At 42.9% G+C, this 17,801-nt stretch overlaps 2 protein-coding genes across 5 annotated transcripts in view; one reads left to right on the top strand and one right to left on the bottom strand.

Annotated features, from left to right (window-relative positions):
* The window catches only part of LOC107999327 (TSC22 domain family protein 1-like), a 266,961-nt gene that overhangs the window by 6,680 nt on the left and 242,480 nt on the right, over positions 1-17,801 (top strand). The window lies entirely within an intron of this gene.
* Positions 1-17,801, bottom strand: part of LOC108001537 (nuclear receptor coactivator 6) — a 170,578-nt gene that overhangs the window by 91,669 nt on the left and 61,108 nt on the right. Inside the window, exon 1 of one of the 4 annotated variants that reach the window (XM_062077390.1) lies at positions 7,206-9,604. The exons of the other annotated variants lie outside the window; for them this stretch is intronic. The gene's annotated coding sequence lies outside the window, so the exon portion shown is untranslated. Of the gene's footprint in view, positions 1-7,205; positions 9,605-17,801 lie in introns of those variants that run through there. 4 annotated transcript variants of the gene reach the window in all.

Genomic DNA, 17,801 nt, shown 5'->3' with positions numbered 1-17,801 from the left:
AATTACAACTTTAATTAGACCATGTAACAATATCTAGTTAGCGCAACATGATCGTTTAATCGGCTACGTGACTAACGAGAAATGTCGCTTTACGAGCGTGAAATGAAGGGACTCTCGGTGACCGCCTAATTAGCTCGTGAATCGGTCTGGAGCCGCACGATGGATGAAGATAAGATTCGATAAAAAAATCACAGTCTATCGGATCACTCGTCTATCTACGATAGAATCATTGATGCAATTATCAAACTATGGATAGATCATCATCCCGCTTTATAAACGATACTTTCACCTACTGCCTCGATCAAATTCGATAGTACTCGAACGGTTAATTATCTCGAACAACGTCACCGTTCCAGCGTTCCAATAGGTCTCTCGATCGAATAGGTGTCTAATAATCGAAAATCGAGAACGGAAATTGTATCTTCCTAGATCGTAACGATGCGTTTTTAAAAAGAAAAATAAGCAATCGTACGATTCGCGATTCGATCCTGGCCCGTGCGAGGTACGAACGAATCGATCCCCGGCTATTTTCGCTGTGAATTACGATTCTTCTCGAACATTGTTACGGTCGAGTTTTCTGCAGCCAATTTTATCGATCTCGATGAAAAATGCATTAGGATCGAGACCAGTTCGCTCGATTCACGGATCCCGTGCCACGTCCCGACTTTCGAACAGACTTTTCTTCATAGTTTCTAGAGTGGTGGTCGTACACGTTTATCCACGCAAACGTTAAATAGACTCGGTCTGTGTGGCTAGTCGGAAAACGGTAGTCGTGTCACGAGTGGATAAAACGTGTACCCGCCAATCGAGATGCCAAGAAGATCGATCGAGCAGTTACGCGTTAATTGTATAATTCTAGAGGCAAGTTGCTCGTTACGCAACTCGTGGTCCCACCGTCCCATTGTCCTCTCAAAGCCAGACGTACTCTATAGCCTGTCGATCGAACGCCGTGTCGAGACTCGAAATGCCGTTGTCGTTGGCGTAATTATGCACACGAGCTATTGCATATTCGTGATACCCGTATAATCCGCGTAAAGTCGCGCGAGTGGCAAAGGTTATCGTTCCAGGTACCGGGGCCGATCGATACCTTTGCCACCGTTTGGTCGATGTTACCGGTTCGACCAACGTCTTTCCTCTTTTCTCTCATATCTCTTCCCTTATTGAGACGATGGATCGCCCGTTGGATGAACGCGAACGTTTCGTTTCGGAAAAAACGGGAAAATTCCGCGACAACAACGCGTCATTATCGAATACATAGTCATACGGAGGCCTTACAAATTGGCCCAATAAACGACGGAGGTAGCTCGTCGAGGCGATAACGTTCGATCGAATGAAGCGACGACGGCTATTTCTCTTCCGATAAACGGATTCGATTATTGGAACTCGCGCGCAAGATTCGAGGTAAGTCATAATAGAGGCTGTTGTTCGAGGAGAGAGACTCGTCGAGAGAAGACGCGTGCGTGACTGGATACGCGTTTATCCCAATGGCGGAGAGGTTAGGTAACGGTGCAAACGGTCGAGTAGCGAGCGAGTTGCGAGGAAGATGCGTGCGACCAAGATTCGAAAAAGATATCTATTTCGAATCTCTCGTACCTCGTTTCCACCCAATTAGCTTTTCGAACGATCGTCACGATCTTCTAACGTGACCCATATCTTTCCACACTGGACAATTGTCAGTCTCCAACGATTATCGTTTCGTTCGCAAGAGTGAGACGGCGCAACGTGAACAAGAGACAAATCTAGGAGAAACCCTTCGAGTCTATACCTGAGATATGGGACTCGAGATCTGGGAGGAAAGAAACGGAGAAAGCGAAAGCTCGAGTCATCGTGATGAATCCGGAAGTTTCTCCTCGGGGAAGAATTCCGGATCGAATCGTGACGCTCGCCTGGCCGAGGACACGGTTCGATATCGAGATAGATGGTTGGGCACGAAAGAGAGACATGGAGAGGATTGGAGGAGCAAGACGAAAATATAAAGAGATATTTTATTCTCGTTTATTCGACAGCGATACGAAAGATTTCAAGGCATACGATGGTACGGTTCGAGATGCGAGAGTAGCGCAACAACGAAGAAGAAAGGGAAGAACCGTTCTCGCGTTGATGAGCTCAGACGACGATTGGCAAATTTATCGTTGCGAACAAAGACCGTGGTATTGTTCGAGTATTCCTCAACAATTTTTACCAAGATACGAGACAAGACGCGGACGGGCACGCGGACCACCTGTACAACATTTTCGAAACTCGACACCGAGCTTCCACGTGACTTAACGAGCCTTAACGATCGACCGTGCAGGTTTTCTTTTTTTTTTTTTTGAAGTTGCATGCTTTTCGATCAAACACCGCGGGTATTCAGGGGCCAACCAGATGTATGGGAGGTAAGTCGAGACGCGGTAAGGTCTAACTCCGGTTGGATCCTTCGAACGTAAGGTCGAGGCGTCATTCCTCGGGACCACCTGGTAACCGGCAATCGTATATTCTTCGGTCCTCGAAATTCCTATGATTCGAAGCGGAAACGATCCTGCGGCCGATACCGGTCGATCGAGGAGAAAAGATTCGTTTTCGCCTCTCGGAAATATTACGAGAGGAGAAATTCGCGAAAAAGATCGATCAGCTCGTTTCGAATGGATTTCTCGAATGGTAGTCGACTCTCGTTAAAATTATCAACGTTTTAAAAGGCAAGATTAAAACGCAACTTTCGAGGAACTCGTTTGTCATTTTTAAGAAAGTCTCTCTACGATTCGTCACTACGTTGTGCGAAAGAGCGAGTTCAAAGGTGATGACGACACTTGGAGAATCTTGGACGAAAATACAGTTGTGGCAATTGTGAATAAATTTGCTTGACCGATACATCGCGAACGTAAATTTCGTAACGTTCGAATCGAAGAAAGGAAAAGAGAGAAGAAAAAGGAGAAGAAAAAAGGAAAAGAATAAAGGCGAGAGATATTTAGAGGAGAAACTTTTTTGGAATTTTTGATCGGAAAGTTGGAGAGTTAAAAGCGCGGAAAGGTTGTACGAGTCGTCGTTGTCCGCAAAAGAATCGCGTTCTCGCGTTGCGGGATCGGAGGATGGCGACCGGCAATAAATTACGAAGATTGATGTTTGGCAAATGAAAGGCGATCTGGCGGAGAGCAGCAGAAGAAGAAGAAGAAACGGCGCGCCGCCGCATGGCGGAAGAAGAGGGGTTTAAACGGGCACGGTGGAGCGCGGTCGGAAGAGCTGACAAAGAAATGGTCTCGCCACCTACGACGACCTCGACGGGCTGTTTGGTCGCCCTCCCCTCGCGCCTCCCTCCTCCCCCACCGGTATTAGGATTTACGGTCCGCACGGGATTGGAGCCGCTCTCGTGGTATGGCGTTCACGCCGCTCGAACGAGTTTTACGAGTCGTGTCGATTCGCAGATCGGAAAGGTTGACCCGTTCCTTCGTCAGTCGGCCGCCACCACGTCTTTTAAACCTACTCGAAAAGCACCAGTATTATACTTTACGTCCGTATCGGAGTTTACGGTTCGCACGACCCCGATGCCGCGCGGATCTTAGAGGCCATCACGACGATTTGCATGGTTCGAATGTCGTTTTCAAGGCGTGTCGTTCGCTTTTCAACCTAGAACCACGGCTGTTCCTTTCGGAATCGGCCAACGTCGAACCGAACGGTGTTAACGATTCCCGATTCCGAGATCGCGCTTCCAATTCCCGATTTTTCACCCGATCCCGATCTCCCTTCTTTTCCCCCGTTTCCCCCTTCGTCTGCCGTCGATTTACGATCCCGTGCTCGACGACGCAAACTGTGTAACGCGAACGTGCAACGTAACGAATTTTTCCTTCCTTCCGACGTGTATAGCGGCTAGAAAAAATATTTACACTTGTTGTAATTATCGATTAATCCCACCTGTGCGATGGTTTCTAATTACGTATTCTTCTCTAGTTACGCGTATTCTCGTGACCCGTACTCGGTTAAACACGATTTAACCACGACCAAGATTTGCCGTGTAATCGGATGCGCAGGATCGGAAAGAGACGTATTACCTCGGCGAAATTGTACGGAACCCACGCTCTAATTATAGCCAATCGCGTACAATAATCGCTTTCGTCCCTTCGTGCCGTGAAGCAATTTCGGCGATTCCCACCGAGAGGGAGGGTTATTGGAAGGAAGCGCGCGGGCGCGGGCAAAAATAACGGTGGACGAAATCGTTAACGGGAAGAAAGAAAGGCGATGGATGAGACGGCATAAAGGCGAGTCGATCACGATCGCGATTATCGTCGTAACGGCATTTCTCGCGATAATCGAGGGATCGTTTCGGTCAGCGCCTAAGAAACGAGCATAGAACGAGGGATCGTGTGGGGAAAGTGGACGCGAAATACGATGAGAATTGTCGAGAATTCTTCTACTTCTTTGCCGTTCGCGATTAGAGTTAAAATTCGGATCAAGGACGATCGCGTTGGGTCAGAACTCCGGTTGGCGAAGGCGACGGTGAACCGGTCATCTCCCTACCAGACCGTAACCGGGGAACAATAAGGAGCCGATGGCAATTTCGCAATTCGACAGAAATGTCAGCCGACCGCCGCGCGATACGATTGTCCTCTGACAAAGTATTCGAAGCGAGTAAGTAGCAGCGGCGAAATGAGACAAGAGTGGATCGAATTGTCTCGTATCGTTGGAGAGGTGCAAGTTAAATCATCCGTTTTATAGAGTTTTATCGCGACACGTATATCGTGGCATTAAACGTAGCATCTTTATACGGTAGCCCGACACCAAGGCTAACCAATGTATCGCGCGAACGTGAGATTTATCGTTGGCGATATATACGCTCGGTCATGAAAATTTTCGTATCATCTACGAAAGCCTTTATCGCGCCGTACCACTTTCCATACCGTTTTACCTTACGTTAGAGGGATTGCGATCGCCAATTTAAAAACTCGTTCGAATATAAAATAATGGAGCGATAAATGGAAAATGATCGGAGCCACGATCGCGTTAATTGTCGCGATGCGCGTAATTTATCAGTCGAACTGATTCTCCAAGGATCGCGTTGCTTTTCCTCGAGTTAACTGTAAAACGATGCCTCTTCTCTTCTACACATGCGCATACAGCCGCAAACACACCCACCCGCGGCTCGCTAATGGAATTACCTGTTCGAGTTTACAGAAACCCATAACTGGGGTTTGTTCTAGGAACGCGGGTCGTGCGAACGCGAGCGACTCGGTATGCGTGCTCCTTAGCCGTTTCGACCGCGCGTAGCATCGCGCGCGCGTTCGCGACCTCGGATGAAAATTATCCCCAAAGGCGAACGGTCACCTTCCATCTTCGCAGCATTCTCTCGCTTTTCTCCATCTCGATATATTTTTCAAAATCGAACTGAATTTTTTTTTTTAATTGTTGCGAACATTTATTCGTCTTATTCGAAAAACGAATAACAGTAGGATAGAATTTATCTGAATGAAATTCGATCAAATGCTCGATTATTTCGATATATATATATACGTATATATATATATATATATATATATATATACGTATATTGCGTTATAATACGATCTTATCTTTGATATCTTTGACAAGTAATAGTAAGGATTAATTTTTCCAACGTTTAACTAATCACTGTGTTTGCAAAATTGTTTTCAAATTCGTATAATTTTATTGAGCTAATAAAAAAATAGATAATGTGCAAATTGGTAAATACGATGCGAACGAAAATACGTGTAGACGAAATATGTATATGTATATAAAACAAAGAATAAAAATGTAAGCAACAAATATAAATAAATGAAAAACTAAATACGTAAAAGATGCGTGAGTGAATCAGCAAGAATAAATAAAGAAAAAAGAAAAATGTAAATACGAGGGAATAGATCGAAATAGGATAGAAGAAATTTATACGCTGTGAATGTTTATTCGTGTCCTTAACTGGAGGGTAATCATTTCGTACGATACGACGATTGGCCGAAAGCGGTTTCCTAATAGATTCCCACATCCCATACCGCTAATTAAACCTCGTGGGCAACGAAGAGAATACTGGCAGCTGACAATTAAGGAATACTTTTAAATCCGCGATAATTCTTCCCATGATACGCGATACACGTTCAGCGTGAAATTGCTAAAGGATATCGATGGCGTGCGATTGATGAAATAATTAACGATGTCCGCGCGTTCGTTGCCGCGCGTCTTCGTTGCCGTAGTATATAGATAGAAATCTCTTCTAGGTTTTGTTCATCCGGTGTAGCGGTACATCGAAAGGAAATAACCAGGCGAACAAGCTCGCTATACGACTTCCACAATCGTCTATGTTCCATGTCCTTCCTTCTAATTCTACGTTATTAGAGACGTAATGTTCTCGTTCGCGATCGTATCAAAATTGTAATAAATCAAAAATGAAAAAGAGATATTTTAAAAGAATGGATTGGAATCGTTCTTCGAATTAACGATACCGTACGTAGATTTTAGTTAAATATTTCTAGAAATATCATTTGGTTTGACGGTTAACGGTAAGGGAAAATTTATCCATCGCGTATTTCAACCGCCTGCCTCGACGAAAATTCCTTGGCTTCGGAACAAGGGGAGAATCGCAAACGAGGCGCGTATACACCGCGTTGAGCAAACAACGGGAATTGGTTTCCGTGGGATGGTGCACTTCCACGCCCACGCCAACTTCTCGTTCCTCGTTACTAAAGTACACGCACCTTCGATATGGAAAGAATCGAGTCGGATCGAACAATGCTGTACTCTCCGATATTTACTTCCCGGCAAATCTCTCCGTTTCCGTATCGGTCTTTCATTTCTTCGTTGCATATGTATTGCATTAACGATCGATGCGCTACGCCATGTAGAAAATTCAATCTCATCGTGAACGATATTTAAGAAACGAATAAATCGATTTTTAGATTTTAAACGTTGTAATAATACGATTTACTCGCTCTTTTCATCCACGATCGACGGAAATGGACAAGAAATTCAGTAGAAATTCAGTTTACGATTAATCAAGTGAATAGTAGCGATTTTTTAATTATACAAAATACAATTATAAAGAATTTGAGCAAAAGATGTAAAAGCGTTTAGTTTCGGATGGACGGAATAAATAAGAAACGCGTGAATTTATAAATTTTTATCGAATCGTGACTAGTACGTAACGCGAGATAATTATCGTATTTATTTCGTAAACAATGAAAACATCTACGAATATTTTGTAAATTATTTCTCAATTCGTCGATTACCTTAATTCTTGGATCCGTGTCTATTCGTTTAAAATCCTTGGCCGACGAGAGAAGAGACGGGGAGGAAAACGAGAAGGGATAGAAGCGCTCCGCGTAATACGACCTCGTTTCACGGTTTCTTCTTCTTCGTGAAAGTGATCCGATATTACGAGATTGTAGCGCACTGTTAATTCTTTGACGATTGAATACGCGGTTGAAATCTGGCCGGAACATGACCACCGAGATAGATCCCGGCGTTTCGTTTGTTCGCCGCAATCGCGTTGTTCCGCGTTTGTCGCTCGTTTGCTCGCTCTGTTACGTAAGAATAAACGTTTCGATAAAAGACGATAAGTTGTCGCACGAGTTAGACGCGATAAACGTGGAAACCGCGATTCATTTCCGTGGATAAAACTGTTAGAGAAAAATCGAATCGTCTCGAGTTTCTTTCGCTCTTCTTTCGATCTTTTAGATAATTTTGCGATACGATAACGATGATTCGACGATTGTCCGAATGGAAAAGTTATCGACAGACGTATCGTTTATTCTCGCATCGAAATGAGCAAAGGAGAGAGTACAAAGAAGATTGGTCTGAATCAAAAAATATCGGTTGGAATGGTTGGAAAATCGAGTTGGAAAAGTTATAAGAAACGCGACACTCGCTCGTATTTAACCGGCGTTGGTCGCCGAGACTGGTCTTGGAGCTCTAAGGCGATAAGGAAAGTATAATGACGAGAAAGGCTGCTGTTAACCGGATGATTCATTGGCAAACAGCGGCGATTGGCCGCAAGGTTTCTCCCGACTCTTTGGTTCGATACGACGGCTCCCGAACGTTACCCGCCCAATCGTTTCGCGGGCGGAACGATCGGATTATTACGGCTAAATTGTGGAAACCGCTTTGCCGATTTAACGGTAAAATCACGTCAACCTCGTTCTTTTTTATCAAATTCTCGATTATATTTTTCCATTTATCGTTCGATTCAAAAGCGGTAAGGGAAAAGCGAAAAAATTTGATTTTTCTCCGTTTTTCGAGAAAGAGAATCGAGGGATTCGTTTCGACTCGCAAAATCACTGTCGATAAATCGTTAGATAAGGAGAGACGATGGAAGAAACGATGGTTGGAGGGACCACACACGCGTGCCTTCGAATGAAACTCGCTCGAGCGAGCTGTCCAGAGCTATTGAACACGATCCCTATCCACGGATTCCGTTGAATTGACTGGCAGGCATGGTACGATTATGCGTACACGATCAATTTTTGTTAAACTGGAATCGCTAACCGCCCAAGCCCGTTTTATTTTTTGATCATCTTTATTTCCGGTAATTAGACTGTCTCGACTAGCAAAGGAAAAAACTCTCCGTTCCCTCGCTTCTCTCTCCTTCTCCTTGAGTTTCGCTCAACTCGAATATTATAGAATTTTCGTGGGAAGAAATTCGAAATTGATTCAAGCCAATTTACGTGGAAAATTCTGCTAAACAACGTTTATAACGTTTGGTGTAATAGAATGCATGAATTGTCGCGTACGTTACTCTCATACCCATCTTTATCCGAGTATGTTTTCATATCTATGTCTATTGGAAAAAACGCGCCACAAATATTTGTACTTTTGCGTATAAAATATGATCTACGCGAACCGCATCGATCGATTTTTAATCGATAATTAGTTTTTAATTGATAATTGGTTTTTCGAGCTAATTTATTCATACGATATTTTCGCTTGATCGATAAAAAAAGAAAGATAGATCCAAAGATGTTGATTGGCAAAGAGATTAGCCTTTCTGGGCGTATCGATTGTTTGCGGTTGATTGTTTCACTCGCGGACGACACCCAGCCGAAACGAAAGCGACAGTCGCATTTTTCAAGACGCGTCGTCACAGCGAAATATATTCGAGATCGTTGCGACGAGATCTCGAGGCGTCGAAAGTGCGAAAGCAAGAGGAGCAAGTGCGAGAGGCGAGAGGAACACCTTGAAGGCAAGGCATAGGCGTGTTGGATGGACACGCCCGTCGCTCTTTCCTTCGGAATATCGATACGTAGCTACGCCGATGAAATATTTAAAATCGATCAAAGACACGCGATGCTTCGTATCGTTTCGTTCGCACGGCCTACGTAATATATACGTTTTCTCGAATAACTCTGTTTAGAGTTAATTTCGAACTTTAAACTCGCTCCGATAAGACGCAATTCCATTGTCCAAGAATAAAGATTTTTCGATACGCAACGAGATCTTAAGGATGATTAAATTTGACGGTTATGTCGTACGTATAAGTCGTGCGTTAAAAAATTTTTTACACGTGTATTATCTTAATCGACGTACGTAATGTAATATGATAATATAATAAAGATGAAAAGTTAACGTAATAACGTTTGAACGCGATAATATAATATAACGCGTGTTTTTGTAACTATTCCGAGACTCGGAATAACCAGATGCCAGAGGGGAAAAGAAAAAGCATCTCGTATTCTTACCCTCTCCTCCGTTCTTGTGCAGGACACGCGACGATTAGATGCTTCGAGGCAAAAAAGAAACACGGATACAGATACGAAAAAAGATGGCGGCAAAGCTGGTCGTAAATACTTGGATAGATTGCGTAGCGGCGCAGCGAGGAGTCGAATAAAACTCTCTCCCGTCTCGGGTGCGGGAAATTTAATAGCGCGTACACGATCTCGCTTATTCGTTTTATTCGTAGGATTGCTGTCGCGCTTAATGACGTCAGAGCTGAGGGCAACGCGTAGGGCACGCGACTCTGCACGAGCATGCGAAGGATCCCTACTACCAAGGACGCCTGCTACCGACTAGGATTATCCCGTGAAATCCTCGATCGATGCTCGAAGCACGTCGTTGGAGCAAAACGACGTCTCGTCTCGTCTCGTCCTTTTTCTCGAGGTCGACCGGATAAAAGAGCGAACGACTTCGGCAGAATTTACGATAGTTAATCCGTATCTAGACTCCCGTCTATACGCACACTGTCCTCGCTTGCGTTCCTTGCATATGCATAATTCACGTTTGCATAAAACGGCTCGAACCGTTCGCTCCATGATTTCATTTCGCCCCTCGGAATCTCCCTCCTTCTTCCCTCCTATTTAACCATCGATCTCTCGAGAATCCGCGCTGTTTCTTTTGCGATTCGTGCCCGGAAAGCCTATCTCTCGAACATCCCTCTTAGCGTCCGGGAATATGAATTTATAGAAGCAAATGACGGTGATCTCGAAAACCGCGAGCGACCGACTCGACCGGTCGGTCGATCGACTCGGCCATTCCTTCGTTCGGATGGAAGATGGATTCGAAAGAAAATCTTCTTCTTACGATACATTATCGCTAAAACTTTTTCAACTTTTTTTTTTCAATTGCGTGCCTTTTATCCGAATTTACAAAATTTATCGTCGATTTCACGTATACGTGTATTACTTTTTCTCCGATGTTAAGATTAAAAGAAAGATCGCGATTCAACGGAAATTTTTTAATATTTCTAACGAGGAGAACGTATAAATCCATTGTTGGAACTTTCGCGGAATACGAATATGTTCCGCTCGGTAACTAGATCCTCTCTTATTTTCTTATATATCCGATTTTCGACTACTCGACGATCCCTTTTTGCTTCGTACGAAAACTCGCGAAGAATATAAAAATCGATGCGTTAACAATGACGATGGCATTGACGATTTGTATTTCCGAACGTGAGATCACACGTTGAAATTAATCACGCGAATTGCATCGTTGCAATTACAAAATAGTGATGAATCACATCGCTGTTACGAGATCGTAAAGGCGTGTCGTGGATCGAGCCTAAAACTTCCGAATTTCGAAATTTCCTTGTGTCGTCGATACACATTTTCGTTTCATCGATCTCGATCGAGCTATCGGAAGAAGAGGGGAAAAAATTCAAAAGGAAATCGATACGCCGAAACCCGACTCGTTTCGGAAACCCCGCAAACATTTCCGCTTCTCCGCCCTATTCTCTGCCTCATCGCTGCTCTTTCGAGAGAAGAGCATTGCTCGGAGAAACACGGGCGAGATTTTCGAGATATGGTGATCTCGATGAGTCAGAATTCGCGATCGTCGTCTCTCGACTCTGTCCGAGGCATAACAAACGGTGTACACGGTGACCATGTTGCGAGGATGAAGCGTGAGCGGAAGAAGGCGAGCATGGTCGTTGGTAGTAACCTCACGTACGGAACCTCCAGCTCGACACCGAGTACGTAAATAAGTACTTTGCTTAATCCCTCTTTTCTTGTCTCCTCGATCGGCCCAATCCTGCGCGGAAATTTCCCCCTTTTTAGAACTTCGTGCACGGAGATCTGATAAGCGGGATGACTAAGATCCTGTTCATTTTCATTCCGATCTATTTGGAGAAAGAATTCGAACGTATATAACTGACGAATTACGAGTTTTCCTCTGATGATTGAACAATTTGATCGATTAAATTAATTACGAGGTAGCGATAAGTAATATTTTCTTCTTCAACTTGTCGCTTCTTATTAAAAAGTAATTACAAATTTATGCGAATATTTATTATTTCCCCGGTTCGACACGCAAGATTAGATTTTTCCATTTGCACGAGGTAAATTTTCTTCATTTCGGATAAAAGATAATGATATAACGAGTTAAGGATGGCATAATGAGAATATTTTTATATTATATCTTTCTTTCTTCGTTCGAACCTTTCATTTACGCAAGTATTTACATCTTTGCGCGTTTCATATCGTTTTTATTTAACTTCGATCTTTGCTTCGTAATTTCGTAGGAAAAAGAAACGATTGGCTCGATCGATCGAATTCAATGGCAAACGAGTGACGTAACCAAGACGAAGAAGGCGTCGCTCGTTTACCATTGAATCGAGACTCACCGGCCATCTTCTCCATCCGCTTAATCTCGTGGGAACGCTACTAATCCGGTTAAAAATCTCCAATTGCAAATCTCTGAGAAAAATATACCGATATTACGAATTTATCGCGAAAATCATTATCGCAGCTATCGTGTCATTTTGACTTCTGATAAACAACGGCGAGTAAAACGACGAGAAAAATCTTCGATTTTTAAACTTACTCGCGAAAAATTACGACGGAAGAGAATCCGGTTTGAGATTCGAAATTTCCAGATACTGGGAACTAAGTAAACAAGGCTCGGACAAAAGAATCGAATGGCTCGTGTTCGTGTCGTTGTCGCGGTGGCCCACGAAACTTGATAAATCGAGCGGACTAATGGCTTTGGGAAAACGGGAATTCGATGTCCGATGAAATCGTCACGGTCGAAAAGATGGATTCGTAACGATATGTGGCGATACGCGAGATCCATACGTCGAGTCATCGCGATGCTAGTTGGCCGAAACATCACGCGATTAATCCGGCATCGGACAATGGAGCCGTTCTAAATACCGGTTACCGATCCCGTTCACCAATCCGCGGACTTGGACGGGCGGTTGCATCGAGGGAACTCGACCATCTCGTTTGCTATGCACCGCTTGAGAATGGTTGCTCGGTAGACACGTCACCAGACACGTAGAGACACGGTTGTGCAACGTAACCTAGATACATAGCCTGCTGGTATGTTGCACCTAGCTCCACGTTTCGCGCGCGAGATCAAGAATGCCATTCAAATCTTTGGATAAGAATCGAAATTGGTAAGCGGTTGGCGAGGAAAATAAGTTGAAAATGCCTATTCGTATTCCTTTTTGTTGCGCCAATTCCTCCAATACGATTCTTTCTTTCGTATCCGATACGATACGCACGGATGAACGAACGTGAACACGGGACGTTTGAAACGAAGGGAAAATTTAGGGCAGTCGCGAGTGTCGGGGCGTCACAATTTCTCCTCCTATTAAACGGGGAGAGAGTATTACGAAATGGAAACTCTGGGACCGGAACGAGCAACTGTTCGCACCATAAAATGAGAACGAGCCGACGCTATCCAGCGCGATAAACTGGAAACGAAAGCGGTCGATGGAACGATTCCGGAGGCGAAGGTCATCCAGCGACATTTTTATTCCCCGGTACGTAGATATCGGGGAATCGAGGAGAATTTTTCGAGGGAAAACTGGTTTCCACTCCCAAACCTCGTTGCATCCCGAGGGATACTCGTCGAATAACGCGTTGCACGCGAGCTATGATCAAACTCCACGATAAACGTAACCACGTATAAACGCATATACTTTCACTCGCTACGTGGATCGATTCGATTACAAACGTCCGTTATTGCGAACGAAACGATAATTAACCTCGTAATAGGTTTGGACGCGTTACCTTGGAATTACCAAATTGCTCGTTCTCCGTCCGAGCCGCGTTTATCGAAATTTTCACCGCGTACCGTTCGAATCGACGCGGATGCAAATTTGGCCCGTGTTCCGGATTATTTTCGTTACGCGGCTCGATGATAAGGAATGATGGTGGTGCGATGATCGGCGCGAACAGTCCTTGAGCTGTCCGTGTTCGAAACGCGCGTCTCGATAAGGGGTCTCACCTTCGCTCGAACGAGTCACGCGGAGAAAACGATACAGAGATACGAGCGGGAGGACGAATGGCGAACGATCGCATTCCGCAATACGATAAAATTCGACGGTACACGAGCATGGTGATCGTACATGGTTATCGATATCGAGTAATCTTCCGCGACCAGTAGAGCGTACGATCGAACGCGTTCCCCTCGAAAAGAAAATACGTTCCAAGGACTAGGGATTAAGGATTCGTTGCAACGTTCACGTTTCGTTTTACGTATCTCGAATATTATTCAGAAGCGATAATGATTGTGCTTGTATCCGTTCGATAAAGCGGACGAGGATTCGAATCCAATCGGAGAAAATTGGAATCTACTCGGATTCATCCCGATGAAAACTATTTCGTTCGGTGCTTCCGATCGAACGACACACTCTCGAAACGACGTGGTTGCACGCGACTGTCGGCCGTATTGATCGTGACACGCGCACCGTCCTGGAAACTCGGAGAAAAAAGAAAACGAACGATCTTGCTTTCTCGGTAAATGATTCGCACGAGCGTGTCGTGCACGTGACATTGGAGGATCGATCGCCTCGAGCGAATTCTTTTCGCCGCGAAACACGGCTGATTCGATTGTTATCGCATCCCACCGTTCAGTCTATTTCCCTTCCCCCTCCCAAAAAATGTATAAAACGTATCTAAAAGTAACGAAGATGTTGTGACACGATTTCGTGAGAGAAAGGTTAACAATTATAAGAGATTGTTTTTCTGGAGGATGCGATCTTTTATCTTTTCCGAGAAAAATATGCGAATCTCCGGTATTATTCATCGAGAAATGCACGAAAGGGAGTTTGATACACGGAAATGATAATGGATGGGTATACGAAGCGAACCATCTCACGTTCCGATCCTAATTAGTTTCGTTATCAATAGATGGATCAATTGTTTTTGCAAAGATTAAAATAATTATTATTGACTCGTATAAATATTTAATTCTGTTCGTCCAATTTCTCAAACCTCGAAGATGCAAGATAGAAAAAAGTGCCTTCGATTCGTTATTTTCTCAAGTGATTTCATCCGATCGATAATGACTGTACAAAAAGTGGAATATTTCGGTAAAAAGAGCAAGGAAACCGAATAAATAAAATTATGCGCTCAAACGAGGCTGGAACCGCAAAAATCGAATAAAGGTAAACTTGAAAATATAATAATATATAGGGCGGGGTTTTATAAAAAGTTGAGTATTGTATATGTCCGTAATTCTAGCAATATTAAGATGAAGTTACCATAATCTTGCTAATTCGAATCAATTCCGAACGGATAATTCGATTTATTCTACCTACGGTTCTTTTAAACCTATTTATATCGGATTAATCCTTTTCTCGTTCGAGATGGATCCGTGGTTGTCCTCGAGCACGAATACGGCTGATTAAATCGAAAAAAAAACTGATCGATCTCGTAAAACGATCGGGGGAAAAAAGACCGAGCGTGAAATCGCGATTTACTCGTTCCCATGAAGAAACGCGTCGCGAAAAGGATTCGAAAGAGGAATTTGATTTTTCGCATTTTCTCGAAATATCCCTTTTTCTTTGGAAACGAGAGATTAAAAATAAAAATAGAAAATAATTTTAGACAAGAAATGTAATTCCTATTGTAACTAATCCCTGAAAATCGTCGTTAATGTTTAGTTGGATCGTGTAAAAAATGTTCAAAAAAATAAAAAGTAGAACTCGCATGTAATGCCGTGCGTGAATTTGATCACTGGATGGATTTTGACGATCGAGATATCGAAGATTTGTAACATCGATCGAGCAGAATTTCGACCATCTTCGTTTTTTCTTCGAAAAGAGAAGCAAACACGAATTTAATCGATTCCGTGCTTGGATACCTCGAACGAGTGAAAGAAACGTTGCGAACGAGAAGGATGATAATTAGGATTTCGAAGTGACGAAAAAAATCAGCAAACACGAGGGTGGAACGTTACGACATTATGGAAAAGGGAAAAATTGGATGGAAATCGGAAGAGAGGACGATGGTTTGTCGCAGAGAGTCGTGACAGTGAAAGTTTTGAATCACATTCCGACAGGGAGAAGTTATTAATAATTCGGCTCGACTGGTTAGGATGATTCGATAAGAATAATCGATCGTTATCAACGAAAGAATCGTTCCGTTAATTGAATTCTTTTAGAAAGGAAAGGAAAGCGTTATAAATACGTTACCCGATTCGATATGAAAACTGGCAGTCTAATCGAGTCTAAACTGGTTGGAAGAGATTCTCGAACGTACCTGGAACAAAATGAGAAAAATGATCGAGATTATTAACTTCATTCGATAACGAGACTTTGAAGCATCGAAAGACTTTTATCGAGGCTACTTTTATTAAAATTGCCATTCCAAGAGTTTCGTTATTATCGAGATATATCGTTTTATCGTGTGTGCCGATTACTTCATCCAATCGGAACGCGAAAATGATTCATTTTAGAAAGAGATTAAACAAAAAACGCGCCAAGTGTAGAGAAATATCGATCGATCGCTATTATCGTTTTTTCGGTTTCTTTGTAAATATCTCCGGATTGATAAAAAAAAAAGAAAACTTCATAGTTCTAAATTTTACAATTTATCAGTTTCATCGGTTGATAAATAAATAAATAAAAAAAGTTTAGTTGAAATAATTTTCGTAATAAATAAGTTTTGGAATACTTTGGAATACTTTGGCAAGGTAGTTTATCGCGCGTGCAGTTCGAAATAAAAGAAAACGAAAAAAAAAAATGGAAAAACGAAAGGAAAAGAGGATGAAACGAGATGAAGAATTCCGAGAAAGATCGGCCAGTTTTTTGGTCGGGCAATCTTCACAATGGCGCGACTCGAGATGAAAAACTGTTACACTTGTTCGAAGGTGGATCAACGAACCCAGACTCATGCCGGGACTAGATTGGACTCGGGAAGACGAGACCAAGAATGTCAAGAAACGACCTTCGCCACCTCCCCTCGACCAAGCCATCTAGCAACGTGTAGCGTGACCGGATGGCCACTTGCTTCGCTCCTCACTTCTCGTCGCAATCTTCTTTTTTCTCTAACGTTTAAAATCTTTGCATACGCATATTACGAGAAGAATCGAACAAATATTTTTCTCCTCCGTTGACAATCGAAATTAAATCAAAAGATGTGCGTTTGGTCTTGCTCTCTTCCTCCCCTCTCCCTCCAGCACAAAAATTCTTGAAATTCTTGAAAAATGTTGAAAAAGGCGTATGTACAGGTATGTGGGGAGCAGAAAAATATCAACTATTTTATAACCCGAGATATTTATTAACGATATAAAATTTGAATAATCGTCGCACACGCGTGCCAAAGCAAGCGCGATCAACCTGTAATGGCAATATATGTATAATTATGGCGAAAGATCCGATCGTAGGTTCTCTAAGGTTAGACACGTTGTATAGGTGTTTCTTTGTACGAACGTATCGAAAAACTAGCATGGCCAATTGGTCATTGCGTGATTACACGTTTATCGTAAAATTTGCTTCCCATTCACGTAAATATCGGTTATAAAGTCTGGCGTTGAGCATTCGAGGATCGATAGGTAAATTTTACTTTACTGGAAAAAGATACACGTAGATAGATTTTGCGTGGAAAATCGAGAATGGATCTTCTCTCGATTTAAACGGGCGTGTTAATCTCGCCGCGAGATGTTATAGGGGGAGACAAGTGACAATTAGCGTAATTGACGGTTGGGGAACGTTGAAAACTCGAACTTTTGTCCGATATTTGGCCTTGATTGGCGTACGTTTGGTACAACGTTTATTCTTGGAGCTCTTTGGAACGATTACATTGCAACCGCGAGTTTCTCGTTACCTACATATTACTGTTAAAAATAATCATAAAAATGGAGCAGGGACGCGAGTTTTTCGACAATTTCGATCTATGTTTGAAGAAACTGAAGTATATCGAAGTTAATTAGTTAGCTTTTAATACGTCAAACATTGATTTTATTTATGCATTTTGATGATGAGTATTTTCTGTTCTCGATAACTTAATATCCTATATTTAAAATACGTAAAATACCTATACCCCTATACGGAGAAAAGTGATTCATCCTTTGGCATGTTTTATCTCGAAGTTTTAACCTCGATCGAAGGATTAAACGGTGCAAAGTTTCAAGAACGGTAGAGAAAAAGAGCGAAGAAAAACAGA

The sequence above is a fragment of the Apis cerana genome, linkage group LG7 (assembly GCF_029169275.1).
Source record: "Apis cerana isolate GH-2021 linkage group LG7, AcerK_1.0, whole genome shotgun sequence".
Classification (NCBI taxonomy): domain Eukaryota; kingdom Metazoa; phylum Arthropoda; class Insecta; order Hymenoptera; family Apidae; genus Apis; species Apis cerana.
The sequence above is the reverse complement of the archived record's forward strand: the minus strand, read 5'-3'. Positions and strand labels throughout refer to the sequence as shown.